Here is a 15,752-nt window from a genome sequence, read left to right as displayed (position 1 = left end):
AACTATTCAAAGTTGATAAAACGCATGCGGATTGTGAAAAATTGCAGGTGGACCTTAGAAAATTGGAAGACTGGACATCCAAGTGGCAGATGAAATTTAATGTGGACAAATGCAAAGTGATGCACATTGGAAAGAATAACCTGAATCACAGTTACCAGATGCTAGGGTCCACCTTGGAGGTTAGCGCCCAAGAAAAGGATCTGGGTGTCATCGTAGACAATATGATGAAACCTTCCGCTCAATGTGTGGTAGCGGCCAAAAAAGTAAACAGGATGCTAGGAATTATTTTAAAAGGGATAGTTAACAAGACTAAGAATGCTATAATGTCCCTGTTTCGCTCCATGGTGCAACCTCATCTGGAGTACTGCGTTCAATTCTGGTCTCCTTATCGCAAAAAAGATATAGTGGCGCTAGGAAAGGAAGAGCGACCAAGATGATAAATGGGATGAACTCCTCTCGTATGAGGAAAGACTAAAACGGTTAGGGATCTTCAGCTTGAAAAAGAGACGGCTGAGGGAAGAAATGATTGAAGTCTACAACTTAAAGTGACAGTTCACTTATCAAACTGTCCGTACCAGGCTATGTAGATGACATCATCCATTAGTGAGAATATCTGCCTGCTGTCCTCGGATAATACCCGTTATGGTAAGTAACTGTGCTATATAGCATACATGCTTAGCATTCATCAAGCCAGTGCCTAATTTTAGTAACCTTTTAAGAATTACCACCTTGTTGCCGCCTCCTCCTTTGTTTAGTAAATTTGCTCTCTCAGCTAGCCCTGTCCCTTTTTCTTTTATTATGGGTTGTATCATAAGAAATTCTTAATTATTATAAAACCCTCATTTCCATTTTCTGAACCTTGCACTGTATTATTCAGTTCTTAATACAAGCCAGGACCCCCTGGCTTAACAGAATTTATACATCTCTCATTAAAAATAAAGACCTTGAATTTGACTGCTTGTGTATGTAAGGTAGAAAACATAAAAGCTGCACTTTTGTCTACTGCCATCTAGTTAAAAAAAGTCAGGATAGCACTGGCCACAATAGTTTTCCAGGTAGGATCTACCCCCCCCCCAAAAAAAAAAAAAAAAAAACCTCCCAAACAAAACAGCTCAATGATATAGGGCTCCTTTTACTAAGGTGCGTTAGCGTTTTTAGCACACGCTAACCATGCGCTAAATGAAAAATACTAATGCAAGCTCTATGGAGGCGTTAACGTGTGTGGTATTGTTGCACGCGCTAAAACCACTAGTGCGCCTTAGTAAAAGGAGTCCTTAGTTTCACAGAATGCTCCTACATATTTTTCCTTACTGTGAGAGAAATTTCAGGGAGGATGAGGGCAAACATGTACCTTCTTTAATTTTATTTTGGTATACCTGGACGAATAAAAAGATCAATACAAATCTAAGTGGTTAATTTTGATAACTACTCACCCTGTAAGAGGCCAAAAGAACTTCATTTCCACTATAAAAATGATGTTTCCTTCGCCTATAAATACAAATGATTATCTTTAGAAATTATTTCAAAATGATGTATCTCAGATAAAATAACCTTGTCTAACATAATCTAGACCAGTGGTCTCCAACTCAAACTCTTTGCAGGGCCACATTTTGGATCTATAGGTACTTGGAGGGCAGCAGAAAAAATAGTTAATGTCTTATTAAAGAAATGACAATTTTGCATGAGTTAAAACTCTTTATAGTTTATAAATCTTTCCTTTTGGCTAAGTCTTAATAATAATATTGTCATTTATAGCTAAGGAGACATATGATCAAGAAACTGTTTTATTTTACTTTTGTGATTATGATAAACATACCCAGGGCCTCAAAATAGTACCTGGCGGGCTGCATGTGGCCCCCAGGCCGCAGGTTTGAGACCACTGATCTAGACATATGTAAGTAAGACATTGTACAGTGATGAACTTGTTACTATTTCTATAGTAGTCTTAAACCTATCTTAAATTCTGATCCATATTTTGCTGGTAAAAAGGAGAGCTGCCTAGTACTTCCCATTTCTAAGCAAAGCTCACCTCTTTGAATTATGCTCATATCAGAAATCTCAGAAAAGGCCATAGGTTTTATATCCTTGGGTTTTTTTTTTTCCAGAGCCCTCAGAAGTCTCAAGGACCAATAGCACAATGCCCTCATGATTTACTTAGCTTGAAGTGCTACAAAAACTGTCTCAATTCAACCGAGACTTAATTAATTAATGACATTTTGGGGTTGCTTGTCCTCTGCTTGCAGTAATGAACAAGAATACAACATAAAACACATACTAAAAACAACCATAAACACATACAAAAAAATCATACATACAAATCAATAATATACATAAAATCAATAATATACATAAAATCTAAACAGATGAACTATAACATATACTAAATGCTATAGCTAGCCTCAGAAAGTACAAATTCCAAACAAGATATCAATTTATACAAAATTCTACTGATATATACTGTATATATTGAGATGCCAAAGTCAGGAATCATATATCATTGCACATACAAATACAAACTAAATTCCAAAGAAACCCTGAGATTTTGATGGCATCTCTCTCTAGAGATTATTGATAAATTTCCTTTGGAATTTACTATTTATATATGGATGTATGATTTCTGAAATAACATGCAATGACAGCCTGAGACCTTGCTGACTTTGGTGTTTATGGATATACCAACAGTCTAATATCTTTACAAAATATATGGAGGGGAATAATATAAAAAACCCATCTAAGTCCGTTTTGGGCCTAAGGTGCTAGTCGCCCTAAAATGGTAGCGTCCAAAGTCCATTCTCGAAAAATACTTCCCAAAATTTTTTTCAAAAATCATCTACTTATACGTCCAGAAGTTGACCGCCAAGTCATCTATCTTTATACCATATTCTTGTTCAAAACATTGTCCAAGTCCCAAACGCCCAGAATAAGACCTTTGGGACATGGGAGGGGCCAGCAAAGTAAAGGACTGGCCACCCAGACATGGCAACAGAGTAGTGGGGCACCTTACAGGGCACTGCTGTGAACTTCACCAAAAGGGTGACAAATAAACATCTCACCACAACTCCCTTACAGGACATGGTGAACCCTCCAAAACCCATTATACCCACCTGTCTATAAACCCAATAGCCCTTATGACTGCAGGTGGCACCTATTTGGCAGTACAGGAAGGTTTGGAGGGGTTGGATGGGCTCATATTTTCCACCATGAATGCAGTGGTTAGAGTGGCTTATGGGCCCATGTCCTCCTCTCTGTGGTTCACTAGCCCACCCCCAGACTACTTAAACCACCTCTGTGCAGCTCTACTAGGTTTTCCTATGCCAGGTGCTGATGTTCCGGAGGCAGGTATGTACATTTTTATTCAGATTTTTATGGTGGTGGTGTGTATGTATGTGTGTGTGTGGGGGGGCAGTGATCACTGGGGGAGTATGTGGGGGTCTGTACTTTGTGTCTGCAGTAGTCATCTGGCCACTTTGGATACCTTCTGGGCATTTATACCTTTTTTTTTTTTTTTTTTTAGATTGCCTAAGTCACAACGTATATGTTCCGTCTAGGCAGTCTTGTTAAACTTTCGATTGCAGGACTAAATCTAGGGTGGCCTACATCCCGCCCACCTCCCGCCCCAACCACTCATCCAAAAAGGCCCCTTTAATCTCTGGGGGCACAGCGGCATTCAGAAGCCTAAAAATCTCTGGATACATATAAAAACCCATGTACCGATTTGGGTGAGTTTTTAGACAAATATCAGTTTTGATTATGAACCTCTTAGTATGTACATATTTGTGTCATAATCCAAGAAAAAGAACCAAGCTTGAAATCCTCAAAATTACTGGATCCGTGTCCATTAGGAGGCATAAGGTAGTGGTGGTTAGCGAATCCCGAGGGGTAAAGAAGCATCCATCTGCAGATTAGACAGGATGTCCTGGGAGGTATGCTGTCTGCCTGGTGCCAAAATCCAAGATGTTAAGGAGAGCTTGCTAAGATTCATCAAGCCTAATGACTATTATCCAATGCTGCTCATCCACATTGGCAGTAATGATACTGCCAGGTACTCCTGCGAACATATCAAAAATGACTTTGTGGCTCTGGGAGAGAAGGTGAAGCAGTCAGGTGCACAAGTAGTATTCTTGTCCATCCTCCCTGTTGACAGAGAAGCTCGCATCCTGGAGATGAATGCATGGCTAAGTGGATGGTGTTGTCTAGAGCGTTTTGGCTTCCTGGACCATGGGATGATTTTCCAAGGGCTGCTGAGCAAGGATGGTATGCATCTATCAAAGAAGGGAAGAAGTGTCTTTGGGAAGGCTTTAAACTAGAAGTGAAGGGGCAGGGTGATCAAAGTCCCCAGGTGAGTATAAGCTCTCAGGTAAGTAAATCACTGAATACCTCTACAAGGATGGGAAAAGGGGGCAATATCTGGAAAGCAATATATACTAATGCTCGAAGTATGGGAAACAAGATTCTAGATCTAGAAGCTGTAATGGAAGAAGATGAGTTGGATATAATGGCGATCATGGAGACATTGTTAATAGAGAACCATGTTATACAGGCTACAATCTGTTCAGGAAAGAAAGGATAGGAAGAAAAGGAGGGGGAGTAGCATTATATGTTAAAAGAAAATATTAAAGTCACACAATTGCCGGATCTGCAGGGCAAGGAAGAGGCACTGCAGATCTGGAATTTGGAAAGAGGGATTGGTAAATATATTTACATTGGTGTGATATACAGGCCTCCTTCACAGATGGAAGTAGACAGAGATTTACTAGTAGACATTCAGAATAAGAAAGGGGAAGTTTTACTAATAGGTGATTTTAACATGCCGGATGTTGATAGGGGTACCCCTATTGCGCGGTCTTCTAGAAGAAGGGAGATCCTGGATTCTCTACAAGAATTGTTCCAGCAGTTGGTAATGAAACCCACACTGGACTTAGTGCTTACAAATGGGGAAAGTGTTTCTGGCATCCAGTGATCACTGCATGGTATGGTTTAATATTAAGACGGGTATAGAGAGGGTTCATTCAAAAGTAAAGGTTCTAGACAAAAAAAAACCCAAACAACTAACTTTGTTCGGATGGAGTATCATGTCAATGAATTGTTGTTTGGATGGGAATGTCTGGAAAGAGTAGAAATGCAGTGAGCAAAACTGAAAGGAGTTATTGTAAGGGTGACAAATCTTTTTGTGAAGCAAGTAAGTAAAAGTAAGAGGAAAATAAGGCTGCTTTGGTTCTTATAAGTAGTAACTGAGAAGATAAGGAATAAGAGGTTAGCTTTCATAAACTTCAAAAGAACACAGAAAGAGGAAGATAAGCAAAAATATCTAGAAAAGTTAAGAGAGGCTTGTTGAGTAGTCAGGATATAAATGGAAGAAAAAACAGCTGACATGGTAAAACAGGGAGACAAGACTTTTTAAAGATGTATCAGTGATAGGAAGAAGTACAAAAATGGCATTGTGAGACTCAAAGGTGAAGGGGAGAAATATGTAGAACCTGATAACGAAAAGGCTGAATTGCTTAACAAATATTTCTGTTGTGTTCACAGCTGAACCACCAGGAGCGGGACCACAGAAGACAAACGCGAATAGGGATGGAAAAGTGGTAAACCCTGATTGTTTTCAGAGGGTTGTGCTTGTGAGGAGCTAGCTAAATTAAAGGTATACGAAGCAATGGGGCTGGATAGTGTACATCCAAGGGTGCTGAAGGAACTTGGGGAAGTTCCAGTAGCTCTGGTAGCTTGGCAGACTGACCTTTTCAAAGATTCTCTAGAGTCAGGAGTGGTACTGGAGGTCTGGAGAAGGGTAGATGTGGTCCTTCTACACAAAAGTGGAAGTAAGGAAGAAGTAGTGAATTACAGGCTGGTAAGTCTGGCTTCTGTGGTAAGCAAATTAATAGAAATGCTTTTAAAACAGAGAATAGTGAAGTTTCTGGAATCTGGTGGATTACAGGACCAGAATCAACATGGATTCATTAGAGGTAGGTCTTGTCAGACAAATCTGACCAATGTCTTAGACTGGGTGACCAGAGAATTGGATAGAGGGAGTGCACTAGATGTGATATATTTAGATTTTAGCAAAGCTTTTGATAGTGTTCCACACAGATGTCTAATAAATAAACTGAGTACCCTTGGGATGGGCCCCAAAGAGATGGGCTTGGTCAAGAACTGGTTGATTGGAAGATGACAGAGGGTAGTGGTCTATGGAGATTGCTCTGAGGAAATGGAGGTTACCAGTGGTGTGCCTCAAGGTTCTGTTCTTAAGCTTGTTGTTTTTAACATTTTTTAAGCGATATTGCTGAAGGGCTGTCAGGTAAGATTTACCTCTTTGAGGATGATACCAAAATCTGCAATATAATGAATAACATGAAGAAAGACCTGGCGAAGCTTAAAGAATGGTTTGAAATTTGGCAGCTAAAATTTAATATTAAGAAATGCAAGGTCGTGCATTTGGGCTGCAAAAACTCAAAGGAATGGTACAGTTTAGGGGATGAAGAACTTAAGTGCATGCAGAAAAGCGGGATTTGGATGTGATTGTATGTGATGATCTTAAGGTGGCCAAACAGGTTGAAAAGGTGATGGTGAAAGCTAGGATGCTAGGGAGTATAGGAAGAGATATGGCCATTAGGAAAAAGGAGGTAATGATACCCCTGTATAAGACTCTGGTGAGACCTCATTTAGAATATTGTGTACAATTCTGGAGACCACACCTTCAAAAAGATATAAAAAGGATGGAGCTGACCTAGAGGAAGGCTAATAAAATGGTGTGTGGTCTTCGTTATAAGGCATATGGGGACAGAAGGGTGGGAGGGGAGATATGATAGAGACATTTAAATACCTACTAGTGGCATAAATGCGCATGAGTCAAGTCTCTTTCATTTGAAAGGAAGCTCTGGAATGAGAGGGCATAGGATGAAGTTAAGAGGTGATAGGCTCAGGAGTAACCTAAAGAAATACTTTTTTACAGAAAGGGTGGTAGATGCATAGAACAGTCTCCCGGAAAATGTGGTGGTGATAGAGACTGTGTCTGACTTCAAGAAAACATGGGATCTCTTAGAGAGAGGAAGAGATAATGGCTACTGTGGATGAGCAGACTGAACAGGCCTTTATCTGCCATCATGTTTCTATGTTGCTAAGTCTTAGAAACTGAGATATTCAGCTAAGTAATCAATAAGATGCTGATTCAAATGCAACAAACCACTTCTTTCTATCATTTCATTTGCCAGAGATGTGGAGAGGCATAATCAAAACATACGACAAAGTCCGATTTGGATGTAGGGTTCTAGTCACCGAAAGTTGGCAGGGCACAAACGTCCATTCTTGAAAAATATCTCAAGTATACTTTTTCAAAAATCGTCCATCTGTATGTCCATGCATTTGATCTTCCAGACCACCACTACGTTTATCTTTATACCACATTCTTGTCCAAGTCCCAAACACCCAGAACAAGACCTTTTGGATATAGGAGGGGGCAGCAATGTAATGGACTGGTTTCCCAGACATGGCATTGCTGTGAACTTCACAAAAAGGGTGCCACATAAACATCTCACCAGAACTCCCATTTTTCTGTGCAGCTCTACTAGGCTTTCCTATAACAGGTGCTGATGTTCCAGAGACAGGTATGTATGCTTTTATTCCAATTTTTATGGAGATTTGAGGGGGTCCGTGACCACTGGGGGAGTATGTGGGGGGTCTGTACTTTGTGTCTGCAGTGGTTATCTGGTCACTTTGGATGCCTTCTGGGCACTTATACCTGGTTTTAGATCGCCTAAGTCACAACATACTGTATAAGTTTCATCCAGGCAGCCTCAAAAAACTTTTGATTATCCCTGGAGTACGACTAAACTTGGGCATGTGTTTAGACGTATTTCCATTTTGATTATGAGCCCCATACTTTTTCAATTAACAAATAGTTTTATCTGATAAAAAGAACCCAACTGACATTGTTGCCTCGTTTCTCAAGTAAACATGCACTAAAGGCCTCTTCTATCAAACTGTGCGGTGAGCTGATCTGAATGGCCCGCGCTGCTCCCGACGCTCATAGAGTTCCTATGAGCGTTGGGAGCAGTGCGGGCCATTCAGCACGACTCTCTGCACTAAAAACTGTTAGCGCAGTTTGATAGAAGAGGCCCTAAGTCTTGGTACCTTTTCTTACATTGCAACACATTTTGAGTAGATTAGTCTTTAATTTATATTATGCTGGGATTTGTAGTTTTTGAGTTTTAGTTTTCCCCAAAATTATTAGTTTGCCCCTCTTATATGGTATATACCAACCCTAGCATTAGGACAAAAGTCAGAAACACCAAAACCCTACATAAAACAGCTATAGTCTGACCTAGGGCTCATCAGAAAGATCAGCTGAACATTCCCCCCCCCCGCCCCCCCGAGCTTTTAGAAGCTGCATGGACTTCAAATACTGTTTTTCTGCTTTTAATCCCTTGGGTAAGGAGGTTCAGAATGCTGGTATAGTTCAAGTGAAAGCCCAGAATATAATCTTAACTAGCTCGTATTCACGGCAGAAAGCACATGAAGTAGGCATGTATGCTCTGATCTAGGATGTCTTTTAGGAACATGCTTCATATATAACTGGTAACCAAAGAAGACGAGTTATAAATGGGAAAAAAATGGTCTTTTGTACCACAGACAAAAATTAGCCTTGCAGATGTATTTTGATTCACCAGCATACTTCTTTATACCTTTTAACTGGAGAGCTACTAAGAAAGCATTGTAATATATTGATAAAAAAAAAATAATTGAGATTGCGTAAGTGACTGCTCGTTGAACATATATGGTTTTAACAAATGTATCAAATGCAATTTAAACCAGGATTTCCAACAGCTGAGAGATAATTTGCCAGAATGAGACTGGGATCTAAAATCATATCCAAGCTTTTTGCTTGGGCTTCAGCACCAAACATCATCATTCAGAAAGTGGCAATTAGACCCCTCTCTCCTGGAATTACTGATTAGTAACACCTTTCTCTTGGCAATATTAAGATACCTTTCATTCAGATTACCACTCCGTCAAGATAGGCAATGACAAATTCCATTGCAGTTAAGAGGTTCTTACCAACAGGTCAGTTTATCTGTAGATAATCAACAAAACACTCTGAAACCCAAAGGGCCTAGTAATGTCTAGAAAAATGTGCAAGATATTTAATAGAAGCCAATATTGATCCTTGGGGTACCTTGCAATTCAGGGGGCCTGGAGACAGCATTCTTCTTGCCCAAAAGTTCAATTGTGAGCAGTTGGATTAAACAAATAAAAAATAAGATTTAAACCCTTTTGAAAATCCTGTCCCTGGCACCAGCAGCCACAAAACTGGTTATAAAATGTTGTGGTTGACAAGAGTCGAAGGCAGCCAACATTAATTTCCTCTGTCCACCTCTAACCTCTGACCATTCACAATAGCTGTCTTGAAACTACAATTGTTTCTAGGCTATGACTATATAAAACAAATTAAAACTGGTGTGGGAAAGCCATCAGCTTGGCAAGAAGATAGTAAACAACTTCAGGCCAGTGGCAAATCTAAGGTACCATCCAGAGTAGATTTCCACATCAAAAACTGTCTTGTCAAACCATAATATATCAGTCCCAACTCCCAAGACTTAAGAGTCAGGGTTGTCAATCTTTCCATCTTTTAATGTCATCTGTGAAAGGAGATCTTGGGAGCACCCACCTGGAACAGTGTTTACATTGTGTCCCTGAGAACTTGCAAGATGTGAAATCTGGATGGAGGGGAGCAAATGCAAAACATCAACAAATGGTTTGTGAGTATCCTTGCTATATAGATTCTTCAGATCTTGTTTGCATTTAAAATAGGAAGTACAGAGTAGATTTTGAGGGCACTTTTGTTTTCTCCATGACTTGATATGCAGTCCAAGAAGCTTTGACAGAATACTTAAAAAAAAAAAAAAAAAAAATCAAATAAGCGATGTTGGCCTTGCTAATCAGCATACCTATACCCATTTTCTATAGTTGCATTTCTTCTTTTGATTTTATTCAGCTACCCAGGAAGGATGAAGCAGAAACTGCTCACTTTGGAAATCTTAGGAGATTTGATGACTGTTAAGAAAAAGGCATCCACAAAAGCAGTCCAGATGGAATTATTCTCCTTATGATAATTAATACAACTAAGAAACAAGAGGGAAAGTTTTTGCAACTTATCACCATGCTATACAGCTAGTACAAACGTTAACACACACACAAACCAGCATTTACAATGTTAAAACACTTGAAAAATGGTTTAATGTTTACAACAGAAATAAACTGTACAGTTACAGTAAGTTTTATATATATAAAAAAATTACAGCAGACAAATGCATCTACACAAAAAAGTCTACCATCTTATCCTGATTCACTGTAATCTACACAATCTTTCAAAGCCTACAGCTGACAGAAGGCAGCTGCTGGGGGAAACAAAATGAAGGACATTTTTAAAGAGACTACATCCCTATTTTTTTTTTTTTTTCTCAAGTGATACTGGCCAGTATGAAGAACAGAAAACATTCATGCTTAAGGCCAGAAATGAATGCATTCCACTGTTTATGCACCTATCTCAGTATAATAAGGTACTCTGGTAGCACAAGGTTTGGTAGATGAGAGGGAAAGGTGACAACTACAAAAACTTCTGATTTATCATGGACAGTGGAAAAAAAAAGCATTTACCACACAGCTGACTAAAGTGGGCATCAAGGTGCATTTCTGTACTGAAGACAACAACAAATTCTTTGTAGGATATGAAGCATCTCTTTCACACTAGGTGAAGGTGAAACTTGGCCAGTTTTCAACAGCATTCAAAAGGAGCCTTAGTCTTTGGGAAAAACAGGATGCTGTCTCTTTAAAAGAAAAATATAATATTAATCCCAGCTGGGAAATGCAATCAGTGAAAATGCAATTGGAACCAACAGTCTGATGGAAGTTCTCATTACCAAATATTATGTACACAGTTTAGAACTTTAAAATTTTTTAAATTTTTTATTATGAACACCTAGGCAGTGAAAACTTATGTTGTTACATACACAGACACATCCAAACATACAAAAATACTATTATTTCAAACTACTAAGACAGGTCAGTTTATCTCCATGCTAGGACTTTAAGAGCATTACACTGAAACAAACAATTTCAATGACAATTTTTTTATATCCCAGAAATATACCAAAATATACATCTAAGCTTTGGAATTACTGAGGTTAGACTAATGCAAGTGCTGGGTAATAGTACTTAATACACAAGTCTAAGGTTCTGCAGGAAAGTAATTATCTTTGGTATCTGCATCAGGCTAATATTATTAAACATTTGGATTTTGCTTTGGGATAGAGCTTGTATGACCCTAGAACCAAACACCCCGCCCCCCCCCATCAACTGAGATTAAAAACATCCATGTAAAAAGTTCCTTCATTTGCAATCCCCATAAAAGTTAAAAAGTCACAGGCATCTACTTAGCCTAGCACAAAAGGTTGAGAAATACAATGCATAGTTGCACGTGGTGCTGTGAAGAACACAAAAAGGAAAGAAAAAGCTATCTTTTCTTATCTTCCATAGATTTATCACGAACAGGCCAGCCTCCTCTGGGCAGCTGCAGTAAAAAAAAAAAATAAAAAAGCCTGGAAGTGCACCTCAGCGTGTATTAATCAACATCACCCAGCCCACGAAGGGTTAAAGCACCCAACAGAGAAGCCAATCGTGCAACTTCTTCAGCTTCCGAACCAATCTGTGGAGTTCTAATAATAAACCAGAGGAGCACCAAAATTCTTACCCAACTGTGGCTCCATACCATAACGGGATGGACTGTCTTGTGCAGTCAGCTTTTGACACTGAAGTACAACAGATACCACTTAACATGTGGAAAGCCACAACTCTAATTCCCAGCAATCTGCTGGATATTGTCTTAAATCTAGTCAGAAACTCTAGTATGGCTAACCTTTACACCAACCTCACTTAGATTACCACAAACTGATGCAGCACTGAAGACTCTCCTGTTTTATCTTAACTTCTATTTTTGGTTTTTTTGTTTGTTTTGAGTTCATACAATCATTAAGAAATCTTTGGTTTTGGCTGGAAATGTAAAAGAACAAAACAAGACAAAGAAACCAACCCCGGCTTATAGCAGCAACAGTGATATGACAAAATATTTTCTCCCCAGCAGGAAAGAATAGCAACCTAAAAACTGTACATTCAAAAAAAACCCCAAAGTGGCAGGATTTAGAGCACTGGCAGCAAACGCTAACCATCAGGACACAAGATTGTCAAATTAAAAAAAATCCTAAATAAATTTGTTTTTGCCATATTAAAAAGATTAAAAATGGTTAAAAGCACAAAGCTGAAAAGGGTTACAATGGACTGCCATGCCCTTCCAATGGCTTTATTTTAAGGACTACCTTTATCCATTCCACCTGGAAGAGACATGGTATAATTTAGACACAAGAAAGGGCTCCATGGGTGGCGAGGTCTAGAACCCTACCAAAATATGACAGAGCACCCCATTGGGAATCAAAAGAAAGATTGCAATTTGCCCTCAGTTCGCAGAAGCTTCTAAGCAGCAACATTTAGGGAATCGGGGTAGAGTGGTCACTCCACAGGTTGCCAGTCATAGTGCTGCTATATGCCAGAGGTTAATGTCACTCTGATGGAGGGCAGAGTTGGCAACTCTGTAGGGTTGGAAAAGTTAAAGCAAGTTACTCAGTCATGAGTTAGAAATGAGGTATACAACAGCTCCTGTATATGTGGTGGAAAAATCCCCACACATATTTACCTAGCCTTTGCTACCCTGGAGGAGGAAAGGAAATACGTCCTAATAAAGGAATTATTCTTTCATGTATGCATGCTAAACCACTTGTACTCTGAGTTATTCTAGCTTGGTTTACCTGTGCATAAATTAAGATAAAAGCCAATGCCTGGAAAGCAATCTCAAATAGATGCTTCCCTTTGGCTCAACTATGCAAAGGAAGACTAACTCTCACTTAATAGTGTGCATTACCCTTCTTCCACTCACCCCCTCCTGCTCCCACACAAAACAATAACACACTCACAAACAGTCCTTCAAGGATGGAAAAGATGAGGACTCAAGGGAACAGTTACCACTTCTCCTCCTGTAGGAACTTAGGAACAGGACCTGACGAGCTGGACTTATTTGAGGGATGCCAGCATCTGTTCTACTGCTAGATAACATCGGGACTGCCTAAAAGTGAGAGTATTTCCTTCTCTTCTATGCTTTTAATTTCCTTAAAGAACATCTTGCTTTCCACATCTTTTGTTCCAAGTGCTCTTGTCTTAAGAGATGTCACTTTTTTAATATTCTTACTGATCTACCTATACATCTACCAAACTCTGAAGTCACACAGTGTGAATACCATTTTCACATCACATCTGCAGAACAAACCTATGGGTAAAGCTTTCAGTGAAAATTCTTTATCAAGATCAAAACCAAGAATTTACCCCATTATTTTGGCTCATATCAGGCAACAAATTCACTTGAGAATTCATCAAACCAAGCTCTATAGAAGGTATTCATGGATCAGGATCAACTAGTTTCTAATGAGAGAAGGGAATTTCTCTGGGCCTCCATGATTCATTCACACCAAAACCCAACATTCACGATGTCAACTCTTTCCTAACTTTTCTAACATGCCCGCTATTTTATAGTTAAAATGTCCATCTGATAGAATATGTTTATATACACTTGCATATTACTTTTTAAATTTCTTAAAGATGCTCTTCAGCAACTCTCCTGCAATCCTAGAGGCAACTTTATTGGTACCAGATCATAAATTACCTTTCATAAACAGCAGTTCACCATATCATTCTGCATGATACACAACACAATTCTGGTTCCAAAAAAGGCACTCGCAAAGAAAATTGCATGCCAGCACCCTTGATGAATTCAGCTATATCAGAAGAAATCTTAGAGAGGGTTTCTCAACCCATTCTTCAGGGTACACACAGCCAGTCAGGTTTTTATCCAGAATGAATATGTATATGATAAATTTGCATACACCACCACCTCCATTTTATACAAATCTCTCTCACACATTTTCATTGTGGGTATCCTGAAAACTTGACTGGCTGCTTGTGTTTCGGGGATTATGTTGAGAACCACCATCTTAGGGTGAGACTAAGGCTCACCGTATTATGTGAATAAGAGGCAGGCTAATATTAGTTATACTCTCAAACGTTCAAATGTTAGCTTCCCAGTGGGCCATGCTTTTATTCTGCCTGGTGCTTATTTCAATGCTATTTCTTTCTCAGCTGCTGGTATCTTATAAGGTGTCTGCTTCTGCTAAGAAGATACTTTTTAAAAGTTTTACAGCACTTCAGGGGCAGGAGCAATTTATTTTTATTTACTTTATATACCTTTGTGAAATTTTAAAAGACGCAGTCAGGAAAAGTGTAAAGAATTTATGCAAAGTAAAACAGCTCTCTGGTAATTAAAAAAACAAAACAAAACAACAAACTCCCCCTCCCCAACTGTAAAACAGTAGATCAAGTTGTTTATAAGGAGGATGCTCTGTGACTTAGAGGTCACATTTGCACAGTTCATTAATTAAAAATCTTGTTTCTGTATATACCCAATCACTGTACAATACAAATTAAAAGAAACTGTAGAGGATACTTCAGCAGACTGATATCTTATCTTTAGCCAATGCCTGCCATATTAGGAAGGTCAGTCTCTTCCATGGCCATCTTAATATTTCTATAAACCTTTAGAAAAACTTTACAGAAAGCATTGTAAATATATAGATAAATGTGCACACACACAAGTTCTTTATAAAAAAAAAAAAAAAAAAAGGAAATTTGTTTGCTTTAAAAAAAGAGAAGATTGTTCAAATGTCATTCAGTAAACGTAATCTATGCATTCCACTTGTAGTCCAATGGACAAAAAGCATTATCAAAATGTCCGAGACAAAAATAATTTGTTGGCCGCCTCCCACTATGATGCAACATTGAAAAAGCCTCATCACTGGCTAGTACAAATGAATACTGCCAAAATGGTAGTCAAGAGACACACCAGGAATCTGAGATACTGGCCAATCAGAGAGCAAAATTTGACAAAGGTTATTTTTAATTTGGGGTCAGTTTCTTTCACTAACTTGTCGAATTACTTACCAAAAAGAAAAAAAAGTTAAATTTTAGACCATCTCTTTTGTGTCGGTCTTTTTATGAAGAAGCAATTCATAAGAAAACTACCCTGCTTCTATGTTCATATCCCTTGTTTCATTCATTCAAACAAATTCCCTTCCTTGTTTGATTCATTCAAGACACAGCAGGATCAGAGAGACTGATGCATTCCAGAGCCCATGGAAACCCTTCCCTTTATACAACTCCTGCTATACAAAGCCTCTCGCAAAGAAAGGCAGCTTCCTGTCAAACCCTTCCCTCAGGCACAAACCACTCCTAGAGTGGACAGGAAGGACTGTGCTGGGCTTTAAGGAGGAGGATGCAATGACCTTCCCAATCTTTCTATGGCCCCTAGCGATTGATACCAGGACATCACACACAAATTTACAAGAAAACATAATAAAAATACAACATAAAGAAATCAAATCACACATGAAACACCATGCCTCTCACAGTATTTGGATTCTTGGTGGGGAAATCAGTCAGGTGCAAAGAGAAGCAAGGGATATTTCTCCCTTTTTTAGTTTGGTTTTCACTTTTTGTTACTTTTTTTTTTTTTTTGGTCTAGACAGGATTAGCATTGCTATTGTAAAAGGAAATCAGTTTTCTATAATATTTCTCACCTATCTGATTATAAGCACTACATTCAGTGA

At 38.8% G+C, this 15,752-nt stretch overlaps 1 protein-coding gene across 2 annotated transcripts in view; it reads right to left on the bottom strand.

Annotated features, from left to right (window-relative positions):
* The window catches only part of POU2F1 (POU class 2 homeobox 1), a 488,200-nt gene that overhangs the window by 20,039 nt on the left and 452,409 nt on the right, over positions 1 to 15,752 (bottom strand). Inside the window, exon 17 of one of the 2 annotated variants that reach the window (XM_033941614.1) lies at positions 1,434 to 1,488. The gene's annotated coding sequence lies outside the window, so the exon portion shown is untranslated. Of the gene's footprint in view, positions 1 to 1,433; positions 1,489 to 10,208; positions 10,818 to 15,752 lie in introns of those variants that run through there. The other variant, XM_033941615.1, reaches the window with a different exon arrangement.

Source organism: Geotrypetes seraphini, chromosome 4 (assembly GCF_902459505.1).
Source record: "Geotrypetes seraphini chromosome 4, aGeoSer1.1, whole genome shotgun sequence".
Taxonomy (NCBI): Eukaryota; Metazoa; Chordata; class Amphibia; order Gymnophiona; family Dermophiidae; genus Geotrypetes; species Geotrypetes seraphini.
This window is presented reverse-complemented; position numbering and strand designations above follow the sequence as displayed.